This window comes from Phasianus colchicus, chromosome 11 (assembly GCF_987193195.1).
Source record: "Phasianus colchicus chromosome 11, bPhaCol1.hap1.1, whole genome shotgun sequence".
NCBI classification, from domain to species: domain Eukaryota; kingdom Metazoa; phylum Chordata; class Aves; order Galliformes; family Phasianidae; genus Phasianus; species Phasianus colchicus.
The window spans coordinates 17778891-17803078 of record NC_143446.1 but is presented as its reverse complement, the minus strand read 5'-3'; the positions used below and the strand labels follow the sequence as shown (position 1 = coordinate 17803078).

The 24188-nt window shown below is 44.5% G+C and overlaps 1 long non-coding RNA gene across 2 annotated transcripts in view; it reads right to left on the bottom strand.

Moving 5' to 3' along the window:
• Window positions 1-24188, bottom strand: part of LOC116236896 (uncharacterized) — a 125486-nt gene that overhangs the window by 16118 nt on the left and 85180 nt on the right. For both annotated transcript variants that reach the window (XR_016470148.1, XR_016470149.1), the window contains exon 3: window positions 1292-1383. This is a non-coding gene — a long non-coding RNA (uncharacterized LOC116236896). The remainder of the gene's footprint in view (window positions 1-1291; window positions 1384-24188) is intronic.

The window sequence follows — 24188 nt, the reverse complement described above, 5'->3', positions numbered from 1 at the left end:
CATTGACATTGCATGAGGCCTCATCTCCTCTGACACTGGACTGTGAATCTTACGGCCACGAGGCAGAGGGCAGATGGAATAGGAACAGCTCTGCTGCCACAGTGACAGGTACCAGTGCTGTGAGAAGAGGCACCAAACACCTGGGCTTCCAGCACAGCAGCACCCAGAGGGACTCAACCTGTTTCTAGATGCCTTTCTTCCCCTCCCTCTTCCTCCCATGATACAGAGACAGTTTCTCCCATAAGTGGAGGAAAGTGCCTGACCTCTGAAGAATATTCTGTTGAAGACTGGCTTGGCTTGCTCAAAAATCCCAGATGTGCTTGCTCAGCACTTCGTTAGGGGGTGAGCTCAGGTCTGACAGCAGCAGCTGGCAGGTGTACAGCTGGTGCCACCAACCCAGGCTTGCTTTTCCAAAAGCTCAGCAAGGCAGAGTATCCACCTGGGGTTCTAGAAGACTCAGCTTCTGGCCCCAATTGCCTTGCACGAATGCATTCCTGCTTTGCTCTATTGGCTTCACAAAAAGCTGACACTGTTTAGGCATCTGGTGTGCTGAGACCACTACTTATCCTAATGAAGAACACAACTAAGCTGCTTGGAGTTTGGGTTTGTTATAGCTGTTGTTTGTACCTAGGTAAAGCCCATTTCCCCCATACAGTACAGGATCATGCTCAGGATCAGGCCACATGCTAAGAGGAAGAGAGGAACAGGAAAAAGGATCCTCCTTTCCCTCCTTCCCTTCAGTAAACCCACATCTGGCTATCATGCTGCCTTACCACATCAGTGCTGCTTTGCACCCCTTGGCATCACCTGGTCCTTGGGCTGACCATAGAGCTGGTACCAGTCTGGTACTTAACAAGGAGGAAAACACTGCTGATGGGCGTGGCTGAACTTCCCCAGCATTCCTCCCTTCCCAGCTATATCCCTCTGTGATTACTGCATTAAATTTCCCAAGTGTTACTGTTACCTTTAGGATGCAGAGCAGAAGTTATATAAAGCAGCAGCATCCCTGTGTGCAAGTCAAAAATTATTTTACGTACAGCACGGAAACATTTGTTTTCACAATGGCTGAAATGGAGTTATATGAAATTGCAGCTAGTATAAAAAATTTTGAAATGGAGACAAAAATATAACAGCTATAGAATGGAAATATTTCATATTACTTTTAAACCCATTATTTTATGAGAAATGCGGTCATGTGGCATTGAATCTATTAACTATCTCAGGACTTAGTACATCTGTTACAAATGTTCATGGTTGAGGTAAGAAAAAAAGGCTGTGAATGAGTTCTCACCTTCGGTATGCTCACTGGGGCTGCTCAGGCTCTCCAGCACAAACAGCTCCGTGTCCTGCAACATGCCAGCAGCACGGCCTGGGGCAGAGAGCCTTTGGGAAGGGGGAGAGAAAAGAGGTGATACATCACAGGGTCAGTATTTGGGGAATACAAGAGTCACTGCCATTAGCAAAGGCCCTAACGTGGGCAATGTGAGCTTGTGCAAGAGGCTGCAAGGCAGGTAGGTACGTGATGCTCACATCTTCATATAAAACAAAAGGAACAGTGTTTATAACCTGTGGCCAGATGGATGAGGGTTATGTGTTATCCATATTTAAAACTCAGTTATTTCTACATAACATTCAAAAATGTAAAGGCAAGTAAGAGGTAGATGGGAAATATTTGCTGTTTGTTACTCCAGTTAAAGAAGAGGACTTTAGAAAGGAAAGGCAATGTTATTTCTAAATGTACAGTTGTTAATGGTCTCAAAAACAGTTGAACAAAAATAAATAATTAACAAATGTTGGAGATGCAATACAGAAAATTTTAGCTTAACAAGCACGCAAGACAACTGTATGGATCAGAAATTCTTGCCCAGAAAACACTTTACAGGGTTACAAAGTTGGAAAAAACCCATATTGATCTCCTTTGCCTTTCTCTGCAGCAGGCAATGGGGAATGCAGGCCCAGCCCAGCCACCAGAAGGGCTGTTCAGTGCCACCCGCCCTTCCTACCCCCACGTGAGTGTGGATGAACACAGACAGAAGCAAAGGCCGATGTGCACTGTGTGTCTGTGAGCAGTAATGCATGGGCTGACCATTATCAGGCAGGTGTTTAAAAGACATCTGTGAGCAGTTCCACTGTAGTCTAATTAGTGCTCTAATAGATATTACAGTGCAGAGTCATCGTTATTTCCTCTTCATTAGCTGCTGATACATAATGCATCTTAAGAAATCTTACCCATTTCCTTTTTTTTTTAAATAAAAGAAAAGCAAAAGTTTATTTCTTCCATTAACATAACAGAGGCAAAAGGAATATGATTAATGCATGCCATCTAAACTGTGTGCATTAAACATGAAAAAACAATGCACCATCTCAGCCTAATGTGCATTCACAAACTCTAAAATAACTTGTCAACGTTAACAATTGCACCCAAACAAAATGGTGCTGTAGAAAGAAGCAACAGAAAAATAAACCATTCCCTTCTCACTGTCTTTTGGCGATCACCAAATTCCTTACTCTATTTATTTGAAAAGACAGAGACCACGAAGCCTCCCAGGATGCTTTGATATCATTCCAGGCATGATGGGGCCTGGCAGATAGAGAGCACAAGGGTGCATTTCCTGCAGGCACTGCTGTCAGAGCCTTGTGTGCCAGTTCTGCCCAAGCACACAGCTGTGGGATGGGCATTGCTGAAGCACCAGCCTCTCTTCCACCTCACAAGTCAACTCTCCATCAAACGTGTTGAGAACTGAGATGAACTCAGCAGAGAGGCTAGCAACTGAGGAAGGCATGTCTGTATGCCTGTTCTGCCTCTGACAGCAGCCCTGGAATGTAATGACCACACACAGCAGCCTGCAGCAACTTGCCAATTGTGTCTGATCCCCAAACCCAACACAAAGCTGCTCTGCAGCCCCACTCCCCACCTCCTGTGACAGAGCCACAGCAGATGCCTCACAAACCAGTCCCTGATGAGCTGTAACACCAAGCATCTCATCATCACTGCACCAACATAAGCGGACAAATGCTGAGTAAATAAATGCGGACTGACACCGAGTAGGATAAGACTCAATGCCCTCACTTTACAGACATGGAATCAGCAGCTAATAGGTTAAACAATTTAGCATGGGCTGCTCAATAGAAGAGTCTCAGAGCCTGGGTGGCAATCCACAGATCTTGTCTCCTACTACTGTCTTCATTTAACGTTGCTACCAGCACCTTAATTATTTTCCTTTGTTGTTAAAGGCAGAAGCTCAAGCATAGCAAATAGTATAAACAAGTGTGCAAGACTTAAAAGAATGCTTGATGGGATTTTGTCTCCTTTGCTACAGATATCCAGGACAAAGAGGGAAAGGTTGAAAGCAGACGGGCAAATGAGTTTTCTTGGTTGGATTTTACAGGGTTTCTCTTATTTTTATTATTAGCCAAGAACACTCTGAAGCCTCCAAAGGAAAGGGTAACGGTGTCAGGAAAATTTAACATGTATTTGAGATGAATTCAATGCAGTTCTATTAGCTTTAGGTCTGCTCTTTTCTATACTTTTTTTTCCCTTTAAGACACGTTTACATCTCAATTTAAGGAAACTACTGAACCACACGTAGCTGGAGTGGTGCGCTGTACCTCGAGGCGTACCAAGAAGCGCAGCAGTTTGATAACCATCTTAACGCAGCACGGACATAACTTTTGATTTCATATATTGATCACTCTATTTACAGTTAGTTGAGTAAGCACAAGTTTACCATTGGTGCTGATCCTTACCCTTGTTTTCTGTAGTGAATAAAACTGGCTGAAGCATAAGGATGGGAAAGCAATCATGTTTTATGATCATAGAAGTGATATCCATCCCCAGTAATGAAACATGAAGGTTAAAAAAAAACCAAAAAAACACACACACAGAAGAGCAGTCCATGGAGTTATGCTAAGGTTTTTCAACTAGGATTTAAAATGATCTTAAGTGGATACCTAAAAAAAACCTTGATTTTTAAAGGTATATTTAATTGAGGTTAACCTCCAACTGTAAGAAAGTTAGAATGACTGCTTGCTTAATTTCACTTGCAGACACATCTGTATTTAATAAGTATAAAGATATTAAATATTTTTGCCATTTTTCTTCCCCTTTCATCTGTTTAGAGGCTGCAGACATTGCACACAATGCACGCAGGTGAACACCTTTTATCAGTGGGGCTTCTGAAGATGTTATTCCCACACATCCACTCCGACCAGCAGGCACGCGGCACACGAGAAAGTAACCACAAAATCAATTAACACAACAGTTATTTCTCCAATCTAAAGTCTAATTACCCATGCAACACTGATGGCTTTCAGGCTAACAGAAACACACCATTTCTGGTCAAACTAGGCCATCTTTTCCCTCCACACATCCAAGAACAGCTGGAGCGTGCAGGAGAAGACACGAGATGGATCTCATCTGCTCTCAGCCAGCTGAAACACAACAAACCCAACCAGAACCAACAACCAGATCCCTGCCAGGACAGGGGGCTGCCCCCTGCTGTCCTGGGCTGGGTCCTTGAAGTGCTCCATACCCATGCACAGGCTCCTCAACTGTGTTGGCTCCAGCTATGGATGCTGGGTCTTAACAACAATTCTAAACATTATAATTAGTTCATATATCTCAGACTTACAGTGGCCTTTGTGTAAAAGTACTTTACAGTTGAATAACTGTGATTCTCTCTATGTAAAATAGGCAACATCAGTATAATCCTTAAAATCTAATAAAGATTCCATCAGGGTAAAATCATTATCCTTAGGCAAGAAAGAACCAATTCAATTATGATGTTGGTTGAAAAATCGAGGGTGAAAAGTTGTAGTACATATTAAACTTGAGGCTGGAAAAGTTGTAGTACATATTAAAATGGTTACTACAAAATTTGTGCATCCAGGCTAACAAATGCTAATATGTTCTTTTGTTACCTTCCAATTTCTATGATTCATGTAAGCCTGCAGCAAGAGAAACTTGCTTTAAATTTCATCTACGTTAAAAAATAGCAATGCAATTAATTGTAAAGTTATTAGCATTCATGTCTAGTTGTGTTATTAAGCTGTACACATCAAATCTGGTAGTACAAGTACAGAAATGTCATAATGAAGTAGAACAGCATTTAATCAGAAGAATTTCTAAAGGTCATCAGAGCATCATATAAATCCATCCATGCATGACAGCAATATGAAATAAATAACTGAAAGAACACAATGAGAATAAACTTCAATCTTCGAGCTTTGTTTCCAATAGTAGAAGAATTAGCTAAATTTCACGCTGAGAGCACAGCTAACAGAAAATGCTGAATTCTGTAGCTTTAATTAATGAAAGACTAATAAGACATAGATAAGGAATGTTACACAAGGGAGCTAACGAGGTATGTACACTGATAGCTTCCCATGAACAGCTGATCTCATACGTCTCCGTAAAACTGAAAGGAAGTGTTCTGTTCAGCTTTTTCTTCCTCATTAGCCAGATGAGCCCTAAATGATTCCATTTAAACAACCAATGATTTATTAATATTTTTTGCACTCGTAACAACAGTTTGACTGCTTTAGGGCACATATTACATGCCTGGTGCTTGGCAGTGCCAAGCACTGGAGCCATTTTCCTCTTCTAAGGAAGCGAAAGGTTCTCCCCACTGCATGCATGGGGTACAGCACTGACCCAGGTATCATGCACAAGGCTGGCACTGAGCTGGCTCCAGCACCACAGCCCCTCCCTGCTCCTCTCCCTGGCCCAGAGCCCATTGCCATTCCCAGAGCAATTCCTACACTGGGTGGTGATACCAAAATTTCACACCCTGCGTAGTAATACTAAAATCCTAACCCATACATCATCCATCCACCAAGGCAAGATATGACACGCACTAGGAGGATATTAACACTGTCATTTTCCATTTCCTTATTTCATGCACCCTCTCCAAGCCCAATCAAGAAAACAATTATTATTATTTTTAACGCTAATAAATGACTGCAAAAAACAGCAGACAACTCCAAAGGCTGACTACATTCTCATGCATCACTTTCAAATTATTATTTTTTTTAATTCATTAGCGTGGGCCCTAAATGAAAGAATTTATAACCACAGTCAGGTTTCCCAAGGAATCATCCCAGCAGTATGTTTACCGAATCAGCAGGAAAACTGAATAAACAACATGAAATCAGAAAAGAAAAAGGCTCTATCTAAATGAAAGCGAGAGGAGCTGAAAAGGACCATGAGATTATAATCTTAAATTAAAACTGCAGTGAGGGTAGTATAAAAGATATTTTAATCACTACATCCAATTAAATGAAGTAAATCACTAAAGCGTGTTAAGTACCTTAACTATTATAATAATTAAGAATCAAACAGAAATGAAGCATCTCGGAGAGTCCACTGACGTGCAGGCAGTGCGGCTCCCAGCTGCTGGGGGACAGGGAGCTCTGCAGGGCCAGCTGTGACCCACTGCCAGGTGAGGGGTCTGACTCAGGACAGCACTGCATTGAGCACAGCATTGCTGTCTTGCCAGCATTGCATCAACAATCTCAGCAACATTGGTGTGTTCTGACCACAGCCCAGCAAAGATGGCCGTTGTCGTATGCCAGATCAGGGAGTGCTGGTGATAGATACTTTAATTAGTGAAAACAGCACCCAAGAAGCACAGTTTAGATGTACGATTTATCTCCCAAGGTACTTTTCCATCTTTTCTGCCGCAGCTGGAGCTGTAAGCTTCCTGAATATGAAAATCCCGCAATGGTCTGAAGCAGCACATGTACACACACTTCCAGACTGGCTTCCAGTAAACCTTTTTTTCAGAGTTACAGTTCACCCCCTTGCTTATAAAGGATGAATTTTTCCTAATTTCCACACGCATGGGGTTTGCTTGCCTTCAAGAAAGCCAACCTTTCTGAAGCTAAACTGAAATGATGTGAAAGTTGGAATCAAAAGTCTTTTTTTTGCCCAGACAAAATGTGCTCCTGTTTGGCACAGACAGGTCCTAAGGAGGGAACTTGTCCTGCTGGAGCACTTTGCTACATGAAGACCTTCTGGAGGGCAGGGAGACATTTTCACAAGGGGCAGAGAGCACAGTGATGGAGACACCATTTTGTGCTTTGTTTCCTTCTTGTTTGGCCAGTTCTGTAGCCCTGAACATTATAAGCAGTCCCCAGTAGCATTTCAGCCACAGGGCCCTACTGTGCAGAGAGGAAGAATGCTGTTTGCAAGTCTGTGTACACACTGGATTTTCAGGGCATGCAATTATTTTTAACAGTTCTCCTTCCAATTCCCTTTGCATATGTCTTTTATCTAGCAAAATTTTGTGAATACTCTCTAATAAAATAAATTTTTTTAAAAAAGAACAAAAGAAGCAGTGAGTTCGTTCTCTTTGTTGTTCCTATTTGTTTTCCTTATAAGAAAAACGCACTGAAATGCTCAAGGTTGGATTTCATACATTGTAATTTTACCTCCAGAATGTAATCTCTCCCACACTGCACTGCATGAAAAGGAAGAGAATACAGCAGTAATGTGCTTTTTTTCATTCCTACCACTTCTTTATTGCTGGCAAGTAAATACAATTACACATCATGCACAACAATACACGCTAAAACTACAGAAACTACAAAAGAGCTGCAGTGTATCTAAGTCCATTTGAGAACTATCAAGCCTCCATTAGGGTAAAGAAGAAGAAAAGAAAGAACTTACAGAGGCACAGATGTTCTGGCAGCAAGGAAGAGCTGCACCCTGAGGCAGCCAGCACCAAAGCCCTTTACTGGAAGACTGCAACATTCCTACCCTATTGTATTTGCAATATTACATTTAAGAATCTCATTTTCACGAATTTCAGCTCCGTGTCCTCAAACCACAGAGCTGTTAACATTTTCCATGTCAGATTTGGTGTAGGTACTGCACTTACAGGATCGATCCTTTGCTTTACTCCTCTCCCAGAGCACAATTTGCTCCAGTCCTATCACTGAGAACTCCTGGCAGCTCCCAGAAATCTGTGGATTCCTCCCAGTCATAGAATCATTAAGGTTGGAAAAGACCACTAAGACCACATAGTCCAGCGGTCAACTCATCACCACCATGCCCACTAAACCAAGTCCCTAAGTGCCATATCTAAACAATTCTTGAAAACCTCCAGGGACGGTGGGTGACTCCACTATATCTCCGGACAGCCTGTTCCAGTGCATTACCAAAATGGTGCTGGTGTCCTGGTGGCAGGCTGCAAGCAATGGCTGAGAGCTGGCCAGCCCCACACCCACGCCCATGAGTATTCACCCATGATGGACTGCAGAGCTCCCACAAATACCAGAATCAATGCAAAAGGCCCACAGCTGAGTGCCATCCCTCTGCAGGGATCTGCACTACAATGCAGCCTTAAAAAAAATGCAAGCCGAAGACAAAAAGCTACAATGAAGTACCAGCATGAGTCCAAAAAGGAATCTCTCCAACTTTTATCGCAATCCAATTCAAACTTCTTCAGTTTTAATACAGACCCTGCACAGATTTTGGAAGAAGTCCCAGAGCCAATCTCGTCCTTCAGCACACACTGGGTGGGCTGAATGGGGCATGCACACTGCTGGCCTCCCTGCTGCCCACATCACCCCTTCCCTGAGCCAGGACATCCTCAGAACCCCCTCCCAGAGTGTAAGCAGCCATCAGACGTGTTTCACCTCCCACCATATAGAGCTTATACTTTCTTATGTCTCAATTTCAGTCTGCTTTATCTTATCACCTAATATATCTAAAAGTCATTCACTGTTCCATGTTATTATCGTGCATTTGAGCAGTCTCACCCAAGGAGCAGCCTTATCTATGGGTATGAAAGCCTGACAGTTTCTCAGCTCTTCTCTCACTGCTGGATTTGTTTGGGCTGATGGACAATGGGTGCATAACCGCTGAGCATTCCCTGCCCAGATCCAACTTCAGGCACCATCCGTAAACTCCTCCACAACTACTCTGTCTTTTCTTTCCCTAGATTATCCCAACAGTGAGAAATCTGCTTCTTTCAGCAATATTTTGGAGATGTGGTGTTTCCTAAGTGAGGGCAGCTTCCTCAAGGGCAGGGCAGGAGGGCTGGGGCAAGCAGTTACTGCGGGCACCTTGACCAGAAGCATGCTTCTATCAAGACTTCACCTGCTAAATGATCTTTTTCATCTGTTTTTTTCAGCTCTTCAAAAATCTATCCTCATTAATGGAATTCTATAAGCTCTCGTTATATATTCTGCTTTTCAAGCACAGTAAATTGTGATCCTGAATGCTACCCAGTGACAGCAAGTTCTTTAAGGGTTCCTGTATACAGCACTGCTCTTCCCATCACATTTCCAATAAAGTATTTCCATTTTTATATCTGAAATCCCAGAAATGGCACTAGAGAAACCTGGCATTTTACTCTTAAATTTAATACAAACTATTTTGCTCAGCATGAAAGCATTTTAAAATGACTCCAGTGCAGATTGTGGTTCACTCTGTTGTATTTGGTGAGCTTAGTATGTCCATGGCAACTGATGAATATTACTGCTGCTATTGCTATAAATAACAAACCTATTTGGCAAAGTCTGAAATGTAAATATTAAATCCCGCACAAAGGCAATTTTCTGTTCCTTCCTTTGCTCCCTTCTGAGTTAGGAACCTATATTTGCCTGTCAGTAGATTATTTCCAAACAGATCTGCAGGTGCCACAATATTACAGAAACCACCAATTTCTATTGGCACTGCCTTCCAGAGGGATCTCATGGCTGGGGCCAGGTGTTGGGTGATGCCAGAGGCAGCCCCAGCCCCAGCAGAACAAGCAGAGCTCTCCAGCATCCACTAACACGTGTGCTATTCATGGCTTCGTTTTTACAAAACTACAGGCTGAGCACCTGCAGTAGCCCATGCACAACCAGGTTGCTATTTTATATGCACAATTAGACACAGGGCACACAAATGGAGTTCATCCCCTTCCAACAGATGGTAGCAGTGTCTGTGAGCCCCTCTGGAAGTGCTTTGGAGGCAGCACCAGAAGCCGTTCAATGATGGGTTATTCCCAACCCAGACCTCACCCATCAGTCCCCAAAACACAGTTGGCTACACCTTACCCAAGAGCTGCCAAATACCCCAACACAGCAGCCAAAAACCAGTGCAAAAGGCACTTGAATAAGAAGATAAACAGAACTCCTCTCCTCTGAAGAATTTTCTTGTAGTCCTCTTAGTTAAATCTTGTCTTGTTAGGCAAAACAGCCTGCATCGAGGTGTGCTGCTCTTGACATTTTGGGATGTGAGTAAACAACGTAAACACGAGCGTGGGAGAAATAAATGGGAATGGCAGAGAACTGCTGCTCAGATGCAGTGTGAAGCCCTCAGGCACAGAATGCTACAATTCTTTGTCATAAACACATCAATTACAGTGTTTATATCAAAGCTCTCCATAGATTATACTATTAATATAAAAATGACAGCTGCCATGCCACGTATACAGCAATGTCACCCTTTGTAAGCCTACATCACAAACAGGGGGCTGAGTCTGCACAATGCAGGTTCTTGCTCAGGCAAACACTTGATTAAACTCAGCTAAAGACCTCAGAGTTTGTGCCAAGACCACGCTTGTAATGCAATTTAAGTACATAATTCTAAAACAACTAATTCTCAACGTAATACCAAGTAATTAAATTGGCAGTGTGAGCACCTGTGGATTTTTTGGTGTACATAACATTACATTTACAGCTGCAGAATCACTGTGAGGTTCACAGGGCCCATCTGTACCTGGTTCAATCTCTTCCAACCCGGGGATCACCTCTATGAGGGTTTGCATATAGACAGACAAACTCTTCCTGCACACCCCTTTGCAAGCTGCATCAGTGCAGGAACACAGACACTGCCCTGCAAGAGGGCAGCCAGGGTTGGCTCAGCTCAGGCAGCTGCTCTGGGAAATGGAACCAACACAGATGTTGGGGTGGAGGAGGGAAGAGGTCAAAGCAATCATTTGAGAAAAGGCAACAGCAACTGAAGCCCGCCATGAAGAATTAAAATGAAAAGCATTTTAATTTGCACATTCAGGTGGTAGCCTCCTAATTACGTAGCATAAACAGGGGGGAAAAAACCAATGAATAATTAATCTGCACTTAACATCAGCTTCGCTTCTTGTATAATTTTTTATCAGAATAAGTTATTCTCATTTAGAAATCGTCATGTGGGAACCTATTTACTCTCAGAATTTGAAAGAAGGTTTGACTTCAAGATAAGCCTTTGAAGCAGCACACCTCGGAGCACCGAGGTTCTGAGCTGGGCAGAGGGAGCTGAGCCAGGAGAGCAGCAGCTCCACTCCTCCCAGCTGTCCTCCTGCAGCACAGCCATGGAGTGGCCCGGCCCGTCCACTCATTAATTACAATTAAATGAGTAAAATACAACTATTTCCTTTAAATTGATGAATTTAAAGAAAACCCTTTGAGAGAACTGTGTCACCACTAAGTTAGCTGAGGGCAGTTCAGTGGCTGAGTTCAGGGGCCCACTGCAGCCTCAGCTTTCTGCTGAGGTTTGAATTCTGCTGCGCTCAACACTCCAGTGCTTAAATCCTTCTCTGAATCTTGCCCTGGGCCACTTTAAGTGCACAAACAGATGCCAAATGAGTCTTTCCGTGGTGAAATACCTCTCCAGAGCCCAACCACCTCCCAACCAGCTCTGCATTTTGTTTACTGACTGTTATTGCCTCGTTTCCCAAGTGCCTGCTTTTAAAATCTCTGCTGCTAATTTTACCGATTCGAGGTATTTTCGTTTCTTTTCCACCAGCAGCTTTCCCTGAATTCTCTCATTACTGATACCCAAATGGCCACTCCAGAACCGCACCTTCTGCATGCGGTGCTGAGTGCAGGAGGGCTGCACTGAGTTATGCTACAGCTTTCTCTCATCTCTGAGCCTCTGTGAGCACGAGGAAGTCTTTCAGAGAAAATAGGTTTTACTGCCACAAATGCTAAGGAAAATCAATTTATCTTTGTTCTTATCTATAGCCTTATCTGCAAGAAAATACCAGCCCGATGGTTCTATATACTGCTGCTAGTTCTCATTGTCTGGATTAAACACTTCCATTTTTCCATAAATTGCCACACTTGAGATTTTTTATGGCCAATTTTGGAAATGGAAAGCTCCCGTTGTTTAAAAATAATCATGCCTGCAGTACTGGAGGGAATCGTTGCTTCTCAGCTGAACCAAACTGACTGTGGGATGGCAGGAGCACCTGCAGCACAGTGCTCACCCCCAAAGTCCACACTGGAATCAGCTCCATTGGTTTATAATTGTGTTTTGTTCCCTTAAATTATAGGAAAGGAGTCTGTAAAGGCAAGAGGTGACTGAGCAGAAATCCAGCACCCTGATTTGACACAACACATGCCCAGAGCTCCTTGGATTCTTTGCAGTTCTGGGCTGCCTGCTAGGCTGAGCCCTGACCCTCTGCATCTGCCCAGACTGGGACCACCTGCAGCTAACAGAGGAATGCCAACCCCAAACTACCAGGCACATCCTTACGTCACTGAGCCATGTGCACTCACTGACCCAGCTCAGCAATTAGCTGCTCCAATGTAAATGTGATCTAATCATAGCTGCTGCGCTACCTCCGATTAGTGAAGTTGGTTTCTGTTTACGTGCTATTTACATAACTGCATGGGGCTATTAAGCATTTGCACCCAATTAAAAGCTGAATCATTTACAGGATAATTCCCCAGCGCTGACCCACCTGCTCCTTGTGATAGTTCTGCTCAGCACCCACACTGCCAAGCGCCTTCTGATCTCTGTGCTGAGATTGTTGTACACCCCATAAATTCCGTAACACACCAAACTAAAGACCTACAGACAGCTATCATTTGGGATGATGTACGTTTAATTTCAGCCCATAAAGCTGCTAGCACTTGCCGCAGCACCTTTCCAAGACAACAGTTCTGTGTTGGCTAAACAGCGTGTGTCCTGCCTGCAGCCTTCAGCCAGCACAGAGCCAGGACAGACAGCTGGATCTGAACGGGGGAAAAACATGAAGACACGGGATCACAAACTCTCCTGAGGCAACAGAGCCACAGCTTCTCCCTCTGAGCTTGACCCAGGGAGAGCTGGACCAGTGGTGGCACGGAGCAGTCAGAATGCTGCTAATGTCCAGCTTGGTGGCTTGATGCATCTGTCTGACACAGCTAGAAGGTCCCTCCCAGACCCTACAACACAGGGGCAGAGCTGTGTACATCCCCAACCCTCTGCCCTTCTCTGGTGAACCCCTCCTTCCAACACACTGCTACACCTTTCAGCAGCAACTTGCAATCAAATTTATTTCCATAAATGCACTGAAGAGCAGATTACAGTACAACCTTTCCTTTGCTCGCTGCCGTCTCCCCTACGTTTCAGTATTTAAAGCCACTTTCAAGCACGCTTTGCTATCTCTGCTCAGCACACACTGCCAAGTCCCTGTGCAGGGTTTCGATGTGACTACAGGAAGAAGCTAAACAGAGAAATACTGTCACAAAGAAAAAGGGAAAAAGAAAAAAAAAAAAAAGAACCTGACAAGAAGAAAAACTGACACTGGAAAAATGCCAGCCCTGTACAGTCAATCTTCAGCTTGGCAGCAGAAACACCATTAAGCACAAAAGAAAGAGGGTCTCTGATGACAGATGTATGCACAGGCTTAACGCAGGGATGATTAAAAAATAAACAACTATAGAAAAGTCACATTTCTCTCCATTTAGTCTTAGCAACGATCTGTTGAAGCTCACGGCCGTGACTGTGCAGAGGCTGACAGCACGCAGTCACAGCAGCCCTTGCCCAGCCCCACTGACCAGAACAGGCATTAAGCCCTTCAGCCCAAAGCTATTACAGGTTTACTTTTTCTTTTTTGAAGGCATATCATTCCTGTGACACCAAACCCAAAGGAAGCTGTTTACAAGAGTGGGTGATGCCACAGCAATTCGGTCCTATGGGGTGCAGTAACCACACACCTCTCTGCCATGGCAGCTTTCTAGGGATGGCACCCAGAGCCCTAAGAGAGCAGCCAGACTCCTGCACCCCTGCCTAGGCTTTTCACCTCTGGGGACAAGGCATACCTTGTTCATTTTGACAGTGTCTTTATTTAGCAGTAGCACTCCAGGCAGCTTGTAAAAATTTCTCCTCTGCAGAAAGAGGAGCTGTTTTCAAAAGCCCAATTCCCAAAAGCCCAATAGCCAAAAGCCTAATTCCATCTTAGGGTCTCATCCCGATAATCACAACATTGATATTTTTCATAAAGAACTCTAAGAACTGAGATCTTAAATTGAAAGTAACATGGACTCATTACAAGATCTAAAAGAAACAGGACTGGAAAATTAAACTTTTAAGTGTATGCAGAGCTATAGTTTTTAGAGGTGTAAGGATGCAGGTACTCACCCAGCAGGACTTTTTTTCTGACTGCATTTTTCAGCCTTTAAATATACCAAAAAAATGGCTCACTGCTGCATTTTAGAAATAGGAATATGCAGCAAGATCTTTAAATGAGTTTAGATCCCCAACTCCCATACATTTTGCCCACGGCCCCTAAATCATTGTGTGATTTTTGAAATGTTTATCTTCCAGCTAAGCAGTATCAGTTGTCTGAAAACCATAAGTGCAACAAATATCTGCCATGGTAAATTACCCAGCCAGCACAGTGAGCGCCCAGACACATGATTAAGCTGCCATGGATTAACAAGCAACTACATTTCACTAAGCTGCCTGTACCAACACTTTTAGCCCAATGCAAATTAAGAAAAATGAGTTAGCATGAACGTATTTCACCAGGGTCTGAGCCTGCGTTTGTCATGGGCAGAGGACACACACAATCAGTTATCACAGCGCAGCCAAGCAAGCACCACACCAGGACTTTGCTTGGAGCTCCAGCAACTCCAGCAGCACCCAGAGAGCAGCCAGCTGTACCTGGGAGCCACTCATCCTAAGTCCCTGACCACCAATGTCACTGCAGCATGGGGGTGGGAGGAAGGCAGAGAGGCAGGTGAGCACCCAGTGCAGTCGGCTCCTCCCAGCAAAACCGTACGGTTGGGTGGAAAAGGAGCCATTAAATAAGCCAAAACAGCCTGGTAATAACGTGCTAAAAATAATTGAGTAAGTGCATCATCTGTTAAGCTGGAAACTCACTGCCAAGTCTTCCTGGAGAAGGACATGCATTCCTCCCCCTTCCAAGTCAACCAAAGACGTAGATATTGCAGAGGAGTCGAAATAATCTGTGACATATACATTCCCATGTGGGAGGAGAAAGACGACTCCCCTATAGACTCCTCTGTTTTTCTCAGAAGCAGCTGGTGCTGGCCACTGTGAACAAAAGGATGGTCTTACATGGTGCTGTTCCTATTCTGCTATGTCAGTATTATGTCTTTGTTTCATTTATTGCACCTTGTATAAAAGCTGGGCTCCTGACCTCAGCAGAGAAGGGTCATCACAGTATTTCTCACTTTGTTTTCTGCACAGACCCTTATAAATGAGGGATACGACCCTTTCTGGAGACTTCTCCTTTTCTTGCTTTGTTTCTCTCTTCAGCTAAAATAACAGACCAAATGGATTTGGACAGTTTTTGTCAACAGGGAGCTATAGTTAGTGCTGTCTGGGAAATAAAATAGTGGGTTTTTCAACAACAACAAAAATGTTTTAATGAGTGCTCCAATTCTACAAAAGGATGGAGAGAGCCAGGCACTGAGCAGCTCCATCCCACAGCAGGCAGAGCTATGTGTCCCAGCCCAAGGAGGGATGCAGGGCTCCAGGAAAGCACTCACTGCCAGAGCACCAATGCAGAACTGCTCCACCCCGTAACTGCTTCCCTATGGCCTACAGTCATCCATTCCCCACAATCAATTGCTAATTTAAAGCAAGGCCATCCCTAGAGTGCAGAGACTGGCCCGCAGGGCAGGAGCAGGACTCTCCTCTGCACCTGCAACCTCTGTAAAACATGACTTTTATTTCTTATGAATTGACTCTCGGCCCTCTCCTTACTTCCCTCTTTTCCCTACAAATCTCATCAAAGCTTTTCTGTAATAGCGATCTCAAAACACAGTCAGCTCAATGAGCTGCTAGAAGAGCTGAAAACACAGGTCCTGAGGGATTGCTATTATCCAAGTAGGATGAGGGTGAAGCTGAAGTTTTAAACTGAGTAACTCCAAGCACAATTCAAACACAGAACTAAAGGAGGGCTGGCTGGGGGGGGGGTGGGGACAGAGGGGAGGCAGGAGGGGAAGGGGAGAAAGGACAGCTTTTGTTTTGGGGAAGGAGTGATTTAAGCCAAGAGACAGTTAGTTAGTGCCCATTCTGGAAACATCTCAAAACTGCCCAGAGGCAAAACAAACAAAACCAATTCTTTGCTGGCATTCAGGACACTTGGAAGTTCCTTGCCCAGCATAAAACAAATCACCCTGGAGCAACAAATAGAAAATTTGCTAGTAAACAAGACAGCTCAAATTATTTAACAGTGGAATCCAGAATAATTAAGCTACGAGATCCTGAACATCTAAAAGCTAATTATATAAGCAAGTACCCAAAATATCTCAGCTATCTTTTGGAGAACAGAGAGTTGGGTATTCAATTTCAAGATGAGAGCAGCCAGTGCCTCCCAGGACAGCTGGGCAGTGCAATGTACCTTTGCCTTTCCTGGTTGCTGGCACATTGCTGGCAGCGACCCTGCTGCCAGCCCATGCTCTGCCTCTGTCCCTAGGATGCCCCCAGCTCCACTGTGCCGTGCCACCTCCTCATTTCCATGCTCAGACTGCAGAATCTCAGGGACTGAGGGCTCAGTACACACAAAGCTTTCCTTGCAAAAGGTTTTTGGAAGCTGTGAAGTTTGGGACTTGATGGACATGTGATGGAGAAGTTGGCAGTGCTGCTGTACCTGGGATGGACAGTGCAGCCCCTGGGCAGCCATCTGGGAGGCTGGCAAGAAGCTTGGGGCTGCACTGTTCAACCAGATAGTTCTGGCAGCACAAGGAACAGGTTTGGAAGATGCCAGGAACATGCTAGCTGCCAAAAAAGGTTGAGCTGCTGCCTGTGGTCCAGGACAAAACAGCTGTTTCTCTTGATGTGAGGGTGTACGTGGTACCCAACAGCATGAAGCTTGCAGAGATGCCAGAACTAAGGGCTGGTTTATCAGATCAAGCTCCACTTGGTACTGCAATGCCTCATTATCCTGCAGCACATGGTGATGCTCAACGCAGCATGCTTACAAGGAAGCTGTAGGCAGAGGGCCTGGGAATAACGCTCGGTTTTCATGTTTGGGATCTACATTTCATCAGTTGGGGCTGGGGGCCTGAACATCAGGGAGGATCTGGGGCTCAGTTCCTCACCTCTCTGCTGCAGCACTGCACACATGTGCCCCTGCAGTGACCTCCCTGTTAACATCACAGCCAGGACATGGGAGTGAGCCTGGGATGGGGATGACAAAGCTGAGCAGCAGCCATTGGGGCAAAGCGGCGGCTTTGGGCACATCTGGCTCCAGACCTCCACCCCTTCCCACATCTCACTGATCAGCATCTACCCACAGCAGCTCTGCAGATGTTCTTAGGTATCTGGGCCCCATGCCAGATCCACACACCAACCTTTGAACAACAGCTATTACTCTGTGACCATGCTCAGAGCATCAGCCTCCGCTAGAACCATCAGTCTCAGAAGTGATGATTCAGTCTCTGTTTCCCTTCAGACTTCATCATTACAAGGTCATCAAGCACAGCGTGATATAAAACGCACATAAAGCAGCCACCAGAGTTCCTAGGAATACCAAGCAGTTTCGGTGTCTTTCTGCAGTACTTCAATCTGGCTGCTGATTAACTCGTGCTTTATGTTTAAAATCTCCTTGCCAAAAGAATGTCTGAGGGTGTGTATGAGCACTGAATGACACGACTGTAATTACAGGCAAATGGATGTTGCATGTGTGAGAAAGGATGGCTACAGAAACACCGAGGGGTGAAATTAAACACTTGTGAGAAGTAATAAGAAAACATGAATGAAGCCCAGAAATTACGAGGATTTCAGCTAACTGCTTTTCAATTTCTTTAAATGTGCCTTCTGGCTTTTGAATACTTCATTTGGTTTTTTTGTCTATTGTTTGAAAAGTTAGAAACCCACTTGAAAGTAAAACATGAATTTCTCACCAGTGATGTGAGTCAGAGAACACAGTAAGAATTTGCACAGCTCAAACTGACATGGCGAGAGCTGGTAGCACAGGTCCCCAGGCTCTGCACCCAGGGAACCAAAGGTTACAGCCACCTCTCCTCTGGATGCTGCCAGCAGCATCCACACCTTCACCAAACCCACTGACTTGCTGCCAGCACTCATCTCTCCTCCCCTCTTCTCTCTTTTAAAACAATGCTTGCTTTAGATCCCTGAGCCTCTCTCTATCAAACCTCTGGGCTTTTCATCTCTCCTTGCAGCAGCACATGTGAAGCAGAGTAGCCAAAACAACCTTTGCTCTTCGCTTGATTCCAGCCTGCTTCAAACTGCCTTCCCAGCACAGCAGCCCCCCTGCTGATGTTGCTGACTCTGCTTGCTTGCTTCTTTCCCCACAGCACTGAGAGTTCTCCAATCTTCACCTACATCCTGCTGCTCACAGGACTTTGCCACATTCACAGGGACTCCCTTGCCCACCCCGTGGCCCCGCAGTTCCTCCTGTGCACAGCTACGGGCTCCGGCAGAGCACAACAGCCACATCCCAGCAATCCCTGGCTGAGGCACTGCCTGCCCTGGGCTGCGTTGCTCATGACTCTGACACGTGTTTGTGCTGATCTTATTTCAGCTGCACACATCGCTGCAGGAAACTTGTTCAAGCTGACTTACTTATTTTTTGAGCTGTTAATTTAATGGTTTTATTAAGTGACTCTGAACGAATGCCATTAAAGCACATAGTAGTTGGGTTGATTGAATGATTGATTTTACACAGCTGTCTTCTTCCTGTGCTCCTAAGTACTTTTAGTTGTGATTAACAAACCCCACCATTTTGCTATTCCACTTCACAGCTCCTCAAGCTCATTTTCAGCTTCTTTTTTTACGTGTTCTTTATGGGGTTATCATTTGGATGTTTTTTCCCCAACAGATCTAGTGGGAGGCCAATGAAAAAATAGCCCACAAACTGCACAAACTCTGAGATATGTCACCCCAAGGTGTTTGTTCCATTTCTAGTAAAGCAGCAATCTACTTTGATGCATGCTATAAAGCTGTCATTAGGAAGCACCAGAAATTCTGATATATCTATATCTCTTGCTAAGACTAGGATCAGTTATAACTTTATATTCTAGAATAAACAGAACATTCCACATTTCTATTAACACATTGCTGATATAAATATAGAATATCAAGGAAAGTAACATATACAAGTGATTAGTAAAGTGCTTTTCAGAAACAGAACCCCGACTTTCTCATTCCATGATAACTGGACATTCCAGATCCTTCCTTCCTAACGTGGGACAGAAATTCGGGATCCTGACACCCAGTGCAACTTCAGCTGCAATGTTCCACCTGGATTGTCACAGGGATTATTTCTGATTCTTGACAAATATCAAACAAACTCAGTATATACTATGTTTTAAAGAAAGAGTTATTCTGATGCACAAAAGGTACTGCAGAAAGGCAGGGTATGCCAGGCCCTGGGCCTGAGGCACACAGGAGATGCAGCGAGCTTTTGGCAAGATGAAAGCATTGCAGAGGAGGAGTGCTTGCTTCAAGAAATCCTTAAAATAGAAGAGGCATACAATGATATCCCATAAAAAGAATGAAAACATGGAGGGCTGTGCAAGGCTCTGTTTGGAGAGTGCAGAAAGCAATCAAAAGTTTTATATACATTTAAAAAAAACTTTATACTGCTCACCCAAAAAAAAGGAGCGTTGCAAGAAAATCTTCCCTCAAGTCCCTAGAGAATTTAAGGGCAGAACAAGCTGGGACTCCTGGACTAAGACAAACAAGACAGTTTATATTGCTTTTCAATTATTTTAGGCTGGGGAATCACAATGGAGGAAAGGAAAAGTGTCAAGTTGAGATACAGAGCAGAACACCGTTTATTAGTGGAAGGTAGATTTACACAACACTGCACAGCTCCAGCCACAAAACCCTTTTCCTCTCATTGCCTGAACCCTACAGTTGATGCTGTCCTTACCCCACTTGGAAACTTAGGCTGGGAGGGGAAAGGCACCCAGTGCACAGAGACCATGCAGCCACAAATACACAGCTGGATCTGCAGGGGGAGGGAGAATTCCCACTGCTGAGCGGGTAACAGAGCTGGAGAAAACCAGCAACCCTTCCCTGTACCGCAAGCACGAGGATGCACACTCCTCACATCTTGGAGCAAAGAGCTTCCTTTGCTCTGAGTGAGGAGTGAGGTCAGCCATGTGTTATAACACAGATGAGGCAGGACAGTGGAGCTGCCTTTAGCTAATAGCTCAGCAGCCTGGACTTTGCTCTCTGTGCTGCTGGACAGAACACCTTCCATTCCCCAAAACGTGGCCCTACCTACAGCCATGCTGCTCTGAAGCTACTTCCCTTTGCTAAGGATTGCTGAAGGATTGTTGTGCCATTCAGACAGATTATTTTTTACTGAGTGCCATTGTTATCACCATCTGGCCATCATCAGATTCATCCTGTAAGGAGGAGACGTAGGGTGCCAGTCCACACTCAAGTGATTATTTAAGTACCTTCTCTAATGAGTATTTAAAATAAAATCAACATATATTCACCAGGGCATGGACATGAGAGGAGGAAGAAAATCAAACTCTGATTCAAAGGGCAAGAAGAGCATTTCTGAACAAAAAATAAAGACTTCTATAGGAGAAAAGCAGCACCACTGATGGAGAGGAAGAAAGGAAATGCAGGAGATGTTTGTGATGTGTTCTATGATCAAAACAGGAATGAGTAGAGTTTTGAAGAGGAATAAATGGGGTCTGGATATGTTGGTGGGGAAAATAAGAGCAGAGGCAACACGGCCAATGAGAGCAAAAAACACCTTGGCAGCTCCACTGAGCAGAACACAAAGGATGATGTGGTGCTCCTGGCAAGGGGGTCCCTGTCATTCTGCCATAATAGGAGGAGGAGGAACACAATGCACAGATGTGGCCAGAATGACAAGTCCAGAATTTTGGAGAAACCGTACCATGTGAATGGACAAACAAGGCATGGAAATGGAAAGAAGTCAAGTTACAAAACACTTCAGTGTTTGTTGTGCTAAGATTGAGTGTGTCAAGGCAGCAAAAGATAGGCCAGCACGTGGGATTAGGATGATGCAGTTTATAAAGGTTCTCCCACCTAATAGACTAATGCTCAAAGGCAGCTTGCTATCTCCAGATCTCTCCCAACTCCTATGATTCTCTGATTACAGTCTTCAATAAAGTATGCCCATCCCCTGCCTGTGCACAATCCTAGCTGTAAGCCATACTATTAACACCATGCATAACTCAGTAAAGGACTGAACTGCTCCATCACCTTAATTACTGCTGCAATAACGCTTGATCTAATACAATAAAATCTATGTACATTCACCAGGAACAGAAGTTACAGCTGCTAGCATTCTGATGCATAAAAGCAGCATTAGGAAAAAACGCAGATTTGCAGGGAAAAGAAAACTCTGTCTCTGCAGATATACCAACATACCAATCTATTTTCTCCTCCAAGCTGAAACAGGTTTTTGTTTGGCAACTGACAAGTATTTGAGTCACAGCTGAGGGGAGAACATAATGCCCACCTGCTGTCATATTGTTCTCCAGCTGATTGTCCTCTTGATCTGTGCTGCTCACATTCGCAACAGGGGGTGTAAGGAGACAGAGAGAGGAAAAGGGGCTGGACAGATGTGCTGGAGACAATAGTCAAAAATGCACAGAACGGCCTCATCAGCACAGCAAAAAGCCACGTCTTTACAGGAGGGGGAAAGAGAGAGGAGAAAAGGTCACTGGGAGAGATCTTATTTAAGCAATAGCCAGTATGAAATTAAGTCTTAAATATCACTCAAACAAACAGCTCTATCTTGTTATATAAAGGTGATTTTTCCTCCTTGAATCCAACAAGTATGTTGAATTTTCATGCTGAAAGCCACCTTCTGTGATACTTCTACAGAGTTCTGTAAGGAGCAGCCAGGTACAAGGACTGCTGCTGCCCCATGGATGCACCCACTGCAGGAGGGGGACAGGAAGGGGCAGAACAGGGAGGGTCGTGGTGCTTCTTCCAGGCTCAGATCTGTCTGTGGAGACCGACCCTGGGTGGGAGGGTGGATGGGAAGAACATGATTTCGTCGCCCCTTTTTCAGGAACAGCAGTAGGAAGATGTGTTTATGAGCACACAGTTGAGATGGCTGAATGTTGCTCCTGCCAGTGAGGCTGGGCACAGAAACACAGATGAGAATGGCACAGAGGACAGATGGGACTGCCTGCTCCTGTAGTAGGACCCTTGGGGTGAGCAGTGGCAGCACAGCTGGATGTTGCCATGCTTGGAGATGCAGCCAAGGTCACCATGCACCCCTCCAGTCCCCCTACACTTGCTTTCCTGGAACACTACCAGCCTCCACCAGAGCCCACAGTGGCTCTGCAGTGTGAGACAGACTGCCCCAGAAGTCCCAGGCAACCACCTCAGTCTGTCCTCCAGCACAACCCAACGTAATGTCTTCCTCCCATTCTTTCTCCCTGTGCATCATAACACAGCAATAAATATCCTGTCATTGTAAATGCCATATCCTCAGCAGTTAGCAGAATAGATATAAAAATCATTCTGACTGCATTGCTTTGCCTTCCTTAGTGTAAAATATAGGTATTAAAATGGTTTATGTACATTTAAATTCAATATTTTAATACCACTTCCAACACAAATAGCTTTCACAGCCAGACAAGCATATTACTCCACAGTGTTTTTAAAAGCTCACGAGATCTGATTATTTAGCAGGCTTTCCTTTCACTGGCCTGTGGGCCCTTTCTGTAGCACCCAATACACTCTGCTGCAACCCATTCTGGAGCCAGAACTGAATGTACATCTTAGAGACCCCTTCTGAAATAGAGCATTAAACAAAAGTTCCATTGAATTAAGCTGTGGTTACACACAAAGCCCAAACCCTACTGGCTCTCATTCATAAGCACCACCTTTGGCTTCTTCCAGTAAGCATTTTTATAGAATTGCCTAGAGCAGTGGTGCCCAACTTCCCTACTACCTGCATAGAGATAATCATCCAGCTGAGAGCAAGAAGTCCCACAGAAGCAGAGCTCCAAGCTCGCAGTGGGAGATGTTAAGGACCTCCATAGCATCCCTGTGTCTGTAGGACAATGAAGGGATGAGCGTGCAGCTCTGCTCCCTGCAGTTGGACTACATCAGGAGCTCTAAAGAGCACAAAAGCCCTTCTGCCATTCACTCAACACAGTCCTAATATGAGAAAGCACCGAAATCTCAAGAACATGGGAAGTGAGAACCAATCTGTGATCAAGTATGAAAATGAGAACTCTTCTGCTGAAGCTGAGACACAGCCGCTACAAATAAAGGCTTTCCAGTTAAACATTCAAGATAAGCAAAAATCTGACAAATGCAAAAACATTCAGGCAGATTTTTCAAGCATGACCAGACTTTTTGTGCTGCTGTTAGGACACTTTCCCATTCTCCACACTGCCAGTTTGCAACTGCCCCTTACTGTTGTGGGGCATTCATATGCCCCTATGTTGTAACTACATTCACTTCAAAGCAAGTGTTGTCTGTAAGATATGTTTTTACAGTGTAATTGCTTGCACAAATGAATTGCTTTTTGAAACGCCCACGATTCCCCTGGGATGCAGGCTGCTGATGGCTCCCATGGCTCCTGCTCTGTTCAAGCTCATGCCAAGGCTGCACTGCAGTCCTGCTGCAGCCCCACACCTCATCTGCTGTTGTACCCTGAGACCCTAAGTGTCACAACCAGGTGAGTTAGAAAAGATACTATCTAAAACTGGTGGCTTATCTATGATAGAGTGGGACAGCTTTGGTAAAAGTCCAATCCTAATTGTAATGTTTCAGTTTATCCTGGTGTCTTTAAGAGGGAGACTGAAGAACGCAGCCTAAGTTTGGTTTCCCTATCTTGTAGCACATCGCAATCTTACCCTGATCCATACCTGCTGCATAGATTCTCATTAAGTATGACATAGATTTGTTACACTGCTGAGCTGGCTGTAAATTGAACTTGTCATAGTGAAGTGCATGTTTTCCACTTCTTCATCTCTTTGGTTCCTGTTGCTATAGTGACCATCAGAAATCAGAGCAAAAAAGGCAAAGGGAAAGA